Here is an 11,768-nt window from a genome sequence, read left to right on the forward strand (position 1 = left end):
AAATTTTACAAACTATAATTTTACAGGTAAATTTGAATTCCCTTTCATACCTCTTAACCTCTTAGAGCAAGAAGTCTGAACAAAGCCATAAATAAAAGTGAGACAAAGGACGAAAAACAGGGACAAATTTTAAATATTGCTCTTACAAACTTAGAAAGTTGATAGAATAACAGGTTTTGCATTAGCATGATTTTTCTAGAAGATATGAAGTCTGAAACTCAAATGTCTGTCATTATTTTCTAACTTCAGTCTTTAATGATTTACCACTAATTTGCCAGAAAACCACAATTTTATGAAAAACAAACCAAAGATTTGGCCAAAACCTGGACATTGTGTGAAAATCTACATAGCTGAGAGGCATGTTGCCTTTATAGAACAGTGAATCAACCATTCTATGTGTTTGATGCTTCTAAGCCATTTGGGATGGTGGAGTCTAGATACCTGTGTATAGAATTAAGAAACACCATTTTCCAGGTAGCTTTCAAATAGCATTTTTTTTTGCATTTCCTTATATTTTTTTTTATAAGTAGTCAGTTTACTTCCATAAATATACAGTCTAAGGGAATGCACCAGGGCTGACATTCATCTCCATCAAATTTTTTTACTTGATTTAAAAATTTGCCACTACAGAACCATTTTCTTATAATAAGTTTTGTTTATGCTGTTTGCTTTTGCCCATTTCTTAGATAGCTTAGTCATTCATTTTTTAAGGGTGGACAAGCATGTTAAAACTATAGTTGGATATATAATGCATCCTGATAAACTGAAAATGATTTTTCTAACATTAACCTCTCAGAGCAACAGTCAGATAAATGAAATCATTAAAGTTTTTAGGTTAGCTTTATGTCTCAAGCCAGTAATGGTTAATAATTGACATAATTTATACCTGTCTTTATTGGAAAGAATGCATTTTCCTAAAATGAAGTTGATGCCCTAGTTAAGACTGTCTACACCATCAGAGATGTTGTTTACTCATCCAGTTTAAGATATTTTGCTTAAAATCCATAGCTCAATAGTTTTCACTTTCATTTTGGTTGCTGCTATACATCTAATAAATAGACAATTTTTCTTTGCCTTTCGTCTTTTTATGAGATTCTCTCTGTTTCTTTTAATGAATAATTATGTTCACTTTTCATAGGTGTATACTAATGGCCCTGGAGCCTTTACAAGCCTAGCCTGTAGAAGTGCCCTGGCATCATGCCACCCGACATTAGTTCCCAGTGCCTCTATCAAATAGAACCACTGCAGTGATCCCTGGGGTGAACTTTCTATTTCCCATCCACTCATCAAGATTTATCTTGAAGCGGGCCAGTGAGGTAATCTGCTTGACATGTATGGAAAGTCTATTCCAGAGCATGGGCAGTCTCTGAGTTATGAACTTGTCCCTCAAGCATGTTCTGTTAATTGTGGTAATGAGGTTGAAGTCTCTGGAACATGTGGTTTGGAGGGATTTGGATTTCTTTAGATGTAGCATTTCTAACAGAGCTGGGTCAGACATGGCTTTGTAAGTCAAGCAGAAATCACCTCTTAGTAGATGATATGAGACAGAGAATAGCTGGAGTTTTTTTTAGTCTGTCTATGTAGAACATGTATTTAAGGCCTAGAATCCTCTTTGTGAGGTACTTTTGAGGCTTTTCCAGCTGTTGCATGTATCTAGTGAGGTACATGCCAAATAGGGCATTATACTCAATGACTGGACTAATGAGGGAAGAGTAGAGAGAGATGATGACCTCTTTCTTCCTGGATGCAAACCCCTTGGTAGTTATAGATGTGCCACATAGAAGGACTTTCTGACCACAGTGGCAATGTGGTTGTCGAAGGAGAGGTTGCTGTCAACCTGTGTCCCCAGATCTCTTATAATGCCTTCAGTGTTCAGTAGGCTTCCATCGATGTGGTTATTGGTGGGAACTGAGTTTTTTCCAAAGGGGATGGTGACGCATTTTTTGGCATTAAGCTTAAGACCATGGTTTCAACACCAGTCATTGGTCTCAGTGATTCCTTTCTGTAGAATGTCTACATCACTTGGGGAGTTAATAAGGGTCTATGTCATGTTATTGGACAATGAAAAGAGTGAACGCTCTTTCATCGATTTGATAATGTTGAAAGGAGAAAATAGCAAAGTCATGGAACATTGATTTTTTTCCCAGGGAAAAAAATCGGTGGGCTGTCCTCGGGACTTTGCCATTTCCTGCACTATGGTGCGATCTCAGAGTTGGTATATTTAAGTTGGGGGGGGTGTGGTAGGCGAATCCCCCCACTTAATTTTGTGTTTACACTTTTTTTTTTTTTTTTTTATGGAACAGCAAACTTTTTCCCTTGGAAAAAATTAGTTGTTCCGTATGTTCGCGTATTTGTGATTTTAACATTATCGGTTCAATGAAAGAGCATTCCATCTTTTCATAGTCCGATAATGTGATATAAATGCAGTTAATGGCTCCCAGCCATCTGTGAACTTGATCAGCCAGAGTCCCTCCATGTTGGCCTTTACTTCTGAGAAGTAGATGCCAAACAGGAGAGGACCCAGGACCGATCCCTGTGGGTCTCCACTTGTGACTGGTTGGCAGTCTGACTGTTTTATGTCATGCTATTGCAAAAGAATTGAAATAATTTTGACGATGTTTTCCTTGTCATACACTTTCTATTCCTGTTAAAAACAATGTGATTGATCTTTTCAACAGTATCTGATGACAGACTTGATCCACATTATCAAGTTACACAAATTCTTACTAAATGATACCTTAACTTGAAACGTTCTATTACTAATGAGCAGTTTATGCATTAGGATAGTCTCATAAAATAATCTACTTATGTTGAGACATAAAAGGATAAGTCAACTGAAAATGTATATGACATATTGGATTTCTTTATGAATGGGTAGAGTCACCTCCACTAATGAAGAATGTTGCCACCAGATTGGGCCTTAGAAAACTACATGTGGTGGGCATGCCTGGGAAAACCTATTTGTGGATTGACACCTCAGAATTATTAAAAAGAGTCTGTAAATTCATGGTTCCATTTAATTACGATACTTTTATTTTATGTTGCATTTATGGTTTGACCTGTAATTAGAAACATTTACTTAACTGGCATCTGTTTTTTTTTCTGAGGAATTTATATTGGATTATTGAAATCAACAATTTGCTGAGGATGTTCCTTTACTTAATTGCATGTGGTAGTATTATTTCAAAATAAAATGGATATGCACATGACTGAACACTTTAGAAACTGTGAGTACTAGTTCATGTTGTTATAGCAGGTTAGATGTTCCATGGTTTGGTTGTTATTTGCGTATTACTTTTACACACAAATAGAGAATGGAATATCAGAATTGAAGCCTAACAGTAACATATTTAAGCATGTAATTTAAGAAAGGTTTGTTTGTTAAAGGGTAAGTGGAATGATCTATTCTGGATTAATTTAGCCATGAGCAGGGCGACAGCAGCAAATGTAATACACCTGTGCTGACAGTGTAGGATAGCTAATCAAGCAGTATGATTTTGTGAGATGGGATTAAGATGGATTATTTAAAGAACATTCAGATATAAGCCACAAATAATGTAAACTCAGCAGAAGTTGTCCAGGTAGTCAATATTATCCTTTTCAATGCCTAGTGTAGGTGCCTAGTTTCATGCACATGAGAGAAGACCTAAGCCAGTAAAGTAGTCTGTTTTCCTCATAATTGTGAGAAGAAAAATAGTAAGTAGCAGAAGTGATTTTTCTACATAAAGCTGTCATTTGTACATTCATATGTATATACTAGATAGCTAGTCCCAACTCCTCACTCAAATAATGCTCTACTACATACTCCTGGAATTAATTTACAATTAACCATCCAGTCTCTCATATTAGTTTTAAAGACAGACAATAAATTGTTTTTCTTGACATGTAGGAGTTTATTTCATGAATGGGGGATGCATTTGGTTAGAATGTGTCACACCAACACATTCTGTTTATGTGCTGATGATGTTTTATCTTGCTTTATGTGAATGTTTCTAATGCTGCTAGTCTTACATAGGTACAGAAGATCAAGCAGTGTAAGTTTGTTCATAGAGTGGAAGGGTAGTTTATGGAAAATAAATGTATATGACATAGAGTGTAATACAAGGTCTTTAAATCTGTCAGGATAGGTTAGTTATAGGTTCATAGGTTCATACTAGGCTATCTGCCCGAGGGCATTTACAAGCCTAGCCCATAGTTTTGTGGCTTATGCCACCCCTTTAGTATGGGGAACTATACCCATTATTTTGCTGTGCCTCTGTCGAGCAGTGACACTGAGGTAATCCCTGGGGTATATCTGCGATCTCCCATCCATTGGTCAAGATTTCTCTTGAACAAGGCCAGCGAGGTGCTCTGCCTCACATATACCAGGATTTTATTCCACAGCATAGGGAGTCTTTGGGTGATGAATCTATCCCTCCAGCACGTCCTATTAATAGCCGTGTTGAGGTTTAAGTCTCCCGCCCTTGTGGCTCTGACGGATCTAGTTAGTTTAGTAATAGTCTTTGTTAAAAATCTTTGGAGACTTTCTGTTTGGACAAAATATATAATGGATATTGTATTCTGCTGTGGGTCTGATGAGAGAAGCATAGAGAAGAATTATGACATCTCTATTCCTGAAGTGTACGGAAATTAAAAAATATTTACTAACAATGGCTGACACATGATGGTCAAAAGACAGTTAATTTTCAGTGAAGATATCCAGTGTCCTGATGGTTGAGTAAATTTAACAGGGGTATCTTTAATCAGGTATGAGCTAGGGAAGTGTTGTTTATCGTTAAAAGCCACACTACATTTTTTGACGGTAAGCTGTAGCCCTTGTTCGGCACTACAGTCATTAGTTTGATCAACCTACACTGAAGTATATGAGCATCTGAAGGGGTGAGTATAATGGCTCCCAGTTTGTAGTTGTCAGCAAACTTAGTGAACCATAATCCATCAACTTCTGCTTTTACATATCATGAGTAGATCAAAATGCAGAGTGTATCCAAGAGAAAACCCTTGAAAACTCCATTGGCCAGAAGAAGAAGAATGTATCCCCACCCCTGATTGTGTTTGTTCTCTTGGGGAGTCTGTTAGCAATCGATCAGATAATTTAGTCATTAATGCTAAGCTGTATAAACCTAACAATAATACCTGCATGATGAATTGTACCAAACACCTTAGCTGGCGCAGATAGGCAGTGTGAACAAAATGGCCTATATCTTTGATCCTATAAATTGGAATGAATAGATAGGATGTGCCTTTAACAAAGCAAATTTGTTTTGGATCAAGAGACTACAATTTCTGCAGTACTACAGGTATATATGGCTATCAGTCCACTGAAACCAGGCTTCAGTAACATGAGGGTGAGGAATGCCTCATATCTGAGCTTTTTCCAATTTAAACTGTGTGTCAAGTAGAGCCATCTTTATGTAGCCTCCATTGGAATTTTCTGAGTAGGCATATTTGGGAGATGAGCATCACCTTCTAAAGAGCACTGTGGAAGCTGTAAAAGTATGATGATGCCATCATCAGGTTAGAGGTACAGTACATCTCTAGCAAAGATGATTATCCTATCCTAGCACCATCTCTTACCATGCTAGTACATATTGGCTTCACTAGAATGGGACCGGTTACTTATATTCAGTCATTAAAGCTAATTATTTTGATCTTTTATTATGGCATCATTCTTGGCAATGACAGAATGTTGCCTAAGTTTTAACTGCTTCTGACACATACGTAGAGAGTGCCCTCATGTCTTTCTCTCAGCTTCTTCAGGGAACAACTACATGGACAACAAGGTCATACCTGCATTTGGGGTGGCTAGATTTAATGGCTTAGTCACATGACAAATTCTCGTACCTGAGAGGCAGCTGCAACCCTCTGTGTGCCTCAAAGTAAGTTACCAGTAAGTAGGGCTGTCCCATGGGAGTCTGCAGGCTTTGGGAGCCTTTATGTGGATAGACTTGCTGTACTGTTGTCTTTTCGAAGAGACCAGTGAGGAGGCTGGCACAAATGTAACACTGTGTATAGGTGGCTGAATCTTGTTTGTGAGGAGCTTACTGGTTAAGGTAAAGATTGTGTAACAAACATAGCATATTTCGGTTTGCATTTGGAATGCTGTGAGGTGCAACTAAGACCTGTACTAATACTATCATTGTGATGAGACAATTTCTAATCTGCATAAATATTTGCATGTCTCTCAAATTTGTATCTGTGTTTGCTAAGGTAAATGGCTTATCTGCAAACATGATACAGTTCTTACACTGCATCAAAATGTCAAGTGCAGGCAGGGTGGCCACAAAAGCTGATTAAGTCAAGTTAGAACCAATAATGCAGAAATGGTGAAGGACCGTGCAACGCTAATAGGTAAAGTTAAGCTAGTTTTCGTAATTTATGGATTAGTACATAATACCTAGAGTTTAAGGACAACTGGTCATAGAGATTAAATAACAGCAAGAAGAAGCCCTTTAAAAAGATAAGGTGTCTGAGAACAGTTGAGCGGTTCACCTAGTGGTAATAAAAGTAGAAGAGGAGTGACACTGATTCAGTTTGTTACAATACAGGTTCAAGAATGGTGACTGCCACTTAAGCAAGTAAAAATATTGGTTATAGTGACACTTGCTTTACAGTAAAGAAAATAAAAACAATGGCTATAGAGAGCTAGTAAAAACATCAATGACTGCAGAGAGAATTTAAGTACAGTGACAGCATAGCAGCATGAGACCATCAGACAACTAATAAAATTCAATGAAAATCCAACTCTGGTCACCAGAATGTCCCCAATAAAGTGACAATGGTGCTCAAAAATAACAGCTTTTTTATTTCAAACATAAAATACGTTAAGCGCTTTCACCCAACGTATGTGGGCTTCCTCAGAACAATTTGCTAGTAAAAAGACTTCAGTTTAAATCCAAATCTTGGCACCAAAAGCCCCCATTTAAATTGTCCTTAAAGACATATAATTCATAAATATACCATATATAAAAAAGTTGAAAAACTATAAAAAAAACTTTTAAAAAATGTTTGTTATATATTTAAACAATTAATATGTGCTATTTGGGATGTGTACAATATATTAAAATACATGCATAAATATATGTTAAAATTATTGAACATGCTTATATACTCACATGATAACACTTAAACACTATAATATAAATGAGTAAATATAATATTAAAGAATGAAAAGTAAAGAGAAATATTTAATAATCTACGAGTAGATTTTAATCAATAACCCATAGTACATACAACCACTGATAAGCTGATATTGTGCATAAACTATGTATGATCTAAGAAAATTGACATTACAAACTGTTAGAAAATTGTGTCTGTGTTCTTGTCCTAATTTAAAATCTTAACCTAGTATTGGTGGATCAGGTGTTGTGCATCCGTAAACAAAAACTAAATTATATTAAATTATTAATAGTCACCGTTGTTTTAAAACTAAAAGTGGCTTATTGGAAATGTGGTTGTTAAGACCTGGTAAAGTTGAAGCATCCGTGAAGAGTTGTCATCACCCTTCCTTATACCCAAGGGTGGCTTTGAAATCACCCCCCCTTAGATCCGTTTTAATACTTTCTAAAACTGCAAACTTAAATGTGTGAAACTCCCCATGTTTTTCTATGTTCCTGTACAGGGCATTGTTAGTCCTTCCTTCTAATAGTATATGAATGATCGTATATACATTTCCTGAGGCACCTCTCCATTTTTCCTGTGTAATATCCTGCACAGGGAGTGCACTTAGCCTTGTTAGACCATCAATTTCAAGTTGCAATTGCCCTGTTTAAACCTAACAATGGTGTTAGTAACATTATTCGATGTAATGACATCCTCTTCAAAAATAAACGGGCATTGATTGCAACTCCCACATTTGATAGTGTGCCTATTTGTGCTAGTGGTACTCCAACCCCTTCCTGTGTTTTTTTGTTCTAAAAAATTCTTAATATTCCAACCCATTTTGTACACAAATGTTGGCTTACTACCCACTATTTCCATCAAATCCTGGTCCACCAATATTATGTTCCAAAATTCGGTTAGTATACTTTCAATCTTAAATACTTGTGGACAGTATTCCAGTACACATGAACGCTGATAATTATCGATTCCTACATCTGCACTTCGTCCCTGGATGGAGCCTATGTTCTCTCTAAAGTGTGTACCTAACAAAGTTGTATATTTTAACCCCCATTCCTTTATAATGTATTATCTGACATTTTCCATCATGTCCACCCTATATCCCCTCTCCTTAAATAGACCTGTTATGTAATTCAACTCCTCAATCATATCCATATACTTAGATGTCATGCAGGCTGCTCGAATGCATTGCCCTTTAAATATGTTGTACATAAGTTTTCTAGGATGATAGCTGGAATATTCAAGATAATCATTGGAAAAAGTGCTTTTTCGATGGATATCAGTTCTCTTTCCCAGTTTTTATTACCAGTTCATTAGGCACTATTCCAGATTTTTGGATGATATACATCCTCTGGGATGGAAGCCTGGTTAATTCAGAAAAGTTCAATACTTTTTTGAATACAAGTAGTGAATTTCTCAAATTTCGCACATTCCTTAAGTAGTGAAGGGAGTGCCTACTTAGACACTTTTATTTCAAGTGAAGACAAGAAATTTAAATCCTGTATACATTGAAAAGTCACTTTTTCCAATGACTACCTTGAATATTCCAGCTATCATCCTAAAACTTACGTACAACATATTTAAAGGGCAATGCATTCGAGCAGCCCGCATGACATCTAAGTATACAGATATGATTGAGGGGTTGAATTACATAACAGGTCTGTTTAAGGAGAAGGGATATAGGGTGGACATGATGGAAAATGTCAGACAATACATTTTAAAGGAATGGGGGTTAAAATATCCACCTTTGTTAGGTACACACTTTAGAGAGAACATAGGTTCCATCCAGGGATGAAGTGCAGATGTAGGAATCAATAATTATCAGCATTCATGTGTACTTGCATACTGTCCACAAGTATTTAATATTAAAAGTATACTAATCAAATTTCGGAACATAATATTGGTGGACCAGGATTTGATGGAAATAGTGGGTGGTAAGCTGACATTTGTGTACAAAATGGGTCGAAATATTAAGAATTTTTTAGAACAAAAAACACAGGAAGGGGTTGAAGTACCACTAGCACTAATAACACACTATCAAATGTGGGAGTTGCAATCAATGCCCGTTTATATTGGAAGAGGATGTCATTACATTGAATAATGTTACCAACACCATCGTTAGGTTTAAACAGGGCAATTGCAACTCGGAATTGGTGATTTACATGGCTAAGTGCACAGCCTGTGCAGGATATTACATAGGAAAAATGGAGAGGTGCCTCAGGAAATGTATATACAATCATTCATAAAGTATTAGAAGGAAGGACTCTAACAATGCCCTGTACAGGCACATAGAAAAACATGGGGAGCTTCACTCATTTAAGTTTGCAATTTTAGAAAGTATTAAAACGGATCCAAGGGGGGGGGGGCGGTAATTTCAAAGCCACCCTCAGATATAAGGAAGTGTGGTGGCAACTCTTCATGGATGCTTCAACTTTACCAGGTCTTAACAACCACATTTCCATTAAGCCACTTTTAGTTTTAAAACAACAGTGACTATTAATAATTTAATATAATTTAGTTTTTGTTTACGGATGCACAACACCTGATCCACCAATACTAGGTTAAAATTTTAAATTAGGACAAGAACACAGACACGATTTTAAATTAGGACAAGAAAACAGACACAATTTTCTAACAGTTTGTAATGCCAATTTTCTTAGATCATACACAGCTTATACACAATATCAACTTATCAGTGGTTGTATGTACTATGGATTATTGATTAAGATCTACTCGTAGATTATTAAATATTTCTCTTTACTTTTCATTCTTTAATATTATATTATATTTACTCACATTTATATTATAGTGTTTAAGTGTTATCATGTGAGTATATAAGCATGCTCAGTAATTTTAACATATTTTTATGCATGCATTTACATGTATTTTAATATATTGTACGCATCCCAAATAGCACATATTAATTGTTTAAATATATAACAAACATTTTTTTAAAGTTTTTTTTTATAGTTTTTCAATGTTTTTTATATATGGTATATTTATGAATTATATGTCTTTAAGGACAATTTAAATGGGGGCTTTTGGCATCAAGATTTGGATTTAAACTGAAGTTTTTTTACTAGCAAATTGTTCTGAGAAATCCCCCATATGTTGGGTGAAAGCGCTTATCGTATTATACGTTTGCAATAAAAAAGCTGTTATTTTCAAGCACCATTGTCACTTTATTGGGGTACATTCTGGTGACCAGCATTGGATTTTCATTGAATTGTATTGGTTTTCATTCAACAACTTGTTCAACTTTACCAGGTCTTAACAACCACATTTCCATTAAGCCACTTTTAGTTTTAAAACAACAGTGACTATTAATAATTTAATATAATTTAGTTTTTGTTTACGGATGCACAACACCTGATCCACCAATACTAGGTTAAAATTTTAAATTAGGACAAGAACACAGACACGATTTTAAATTAGGACAAGAAAACAGACACAATTTTCTAACAGTTTGTAATGTCAATTTTCTTAGATCATACACAGCTTATACACAATATCAACTTATCAGTGGTTGTATGTACTATGGATTATTGATTAAGATCTACTCGTAGATTATTAAATATTTCTCTTTACTTTTCATTCTTTAATATTATATTATATTTACTCACATTTATATTATAGTGTTTAAGTGTTATCATGTGAGTATATAAGCATGTTCAGTAATTTTAACATATTTTTATGCATGCGTTTACATGTATTTTAATATATTGTACGCATCCTAAATAGCACATATTAATTGTTTAAATATATAACAAACATTTTTTTAAAGTTTTTTTTTATAGTTTTTCAATGTTTTTTATATATGGTATATTTATGAATTATATGTCTTTAAGGACAATTTAAATGGGGGCTTTTGGCATCAAGATTTGGATTTAAACTTAAGTTTTTTTACTAGCAAATTGTTCTGAGGGAAGCCCCCATATGTTGGGTGAAAGCGCTTATCGTATTATATGTTTGCAATAAAAACGCTGTTATTTTCGAGCACCATTGTCACTTTATTGTGGTACATTCTGGTGACCAGCGTTGGATTTTCATTGAATTGTATTGGTTTTCATTCAACGACTTGTACAATCAGGCAACTAGTAAATTCAAATACAACAAGTAATGTGTAGTAACTGCAGTAATTTGGAGGCCATACAACTATTTAGAAAATGTGAGGCAAGTAAGGCACTGAAACAAGTTAATCAACCAATAACTCTTTAAGCAAAGATGGTACCAAATGACAGCAAAGGATTAGCAGTTGGTTAAGTAACCAGTCAGGAACTACAAATAGTAAATCCACACAGTAACTTTGGCTAGATAGGGTACCAGTAACTCGAATGGTAAAGTAACAGAAGTAATTATTACTGTAAAGGAAATTCAATTGAAAGGTATTGAAAGGATTACCTCAGCATTGCCTAACCAAGCATATCTCTTAAGAAACCTTAGGAGCAAGCAAATTATAGAAAGATGTTTTGCAACAACAGCAACAATACATATATCTGCAGAAAACTTACCAAAGCAGCAATTTAAGCATATTTAGCATGTGTTAGGTCAGAATTTTTGTCTCAGGTCCTTATTCCTTGCATAATTTGCTGTAAAACTGAATTTAAATACCTTGGTGTATGTTTGGACTTAGGTGACATTCTTCTGAAGTT

The 11,768-nt window shown here is 35.3% G+C and overlaps 1 protein-coding gene across 2 annotated transcripts in view; it reads left to right on the forward strand.

The window, feature by feature from the left end:
• Positions 1–11,768, forward strand: part of LOC122806652 (immunoglobulin superfamily DCC subclass member 4-like) — a 2,205,210-nt gene that overhangs the window by 1,807,514 nt on the left and 385,928 nt on the right. The window lies entirely within an intron of this gene.

Source organism: Protopterus annectens, chromosome 7.part0, assembly GCF_019279795.1.
Source record: "Protopterus annectens isolate FY-2018-M chromosome 7.part0, PAN1.0, whole genome shotgun sequence".
NCBI lineage: Eukaryota > Metazoa > Chordata > Ceratodontiformes > Protopteridae > Protopterus > Protopterus annectens.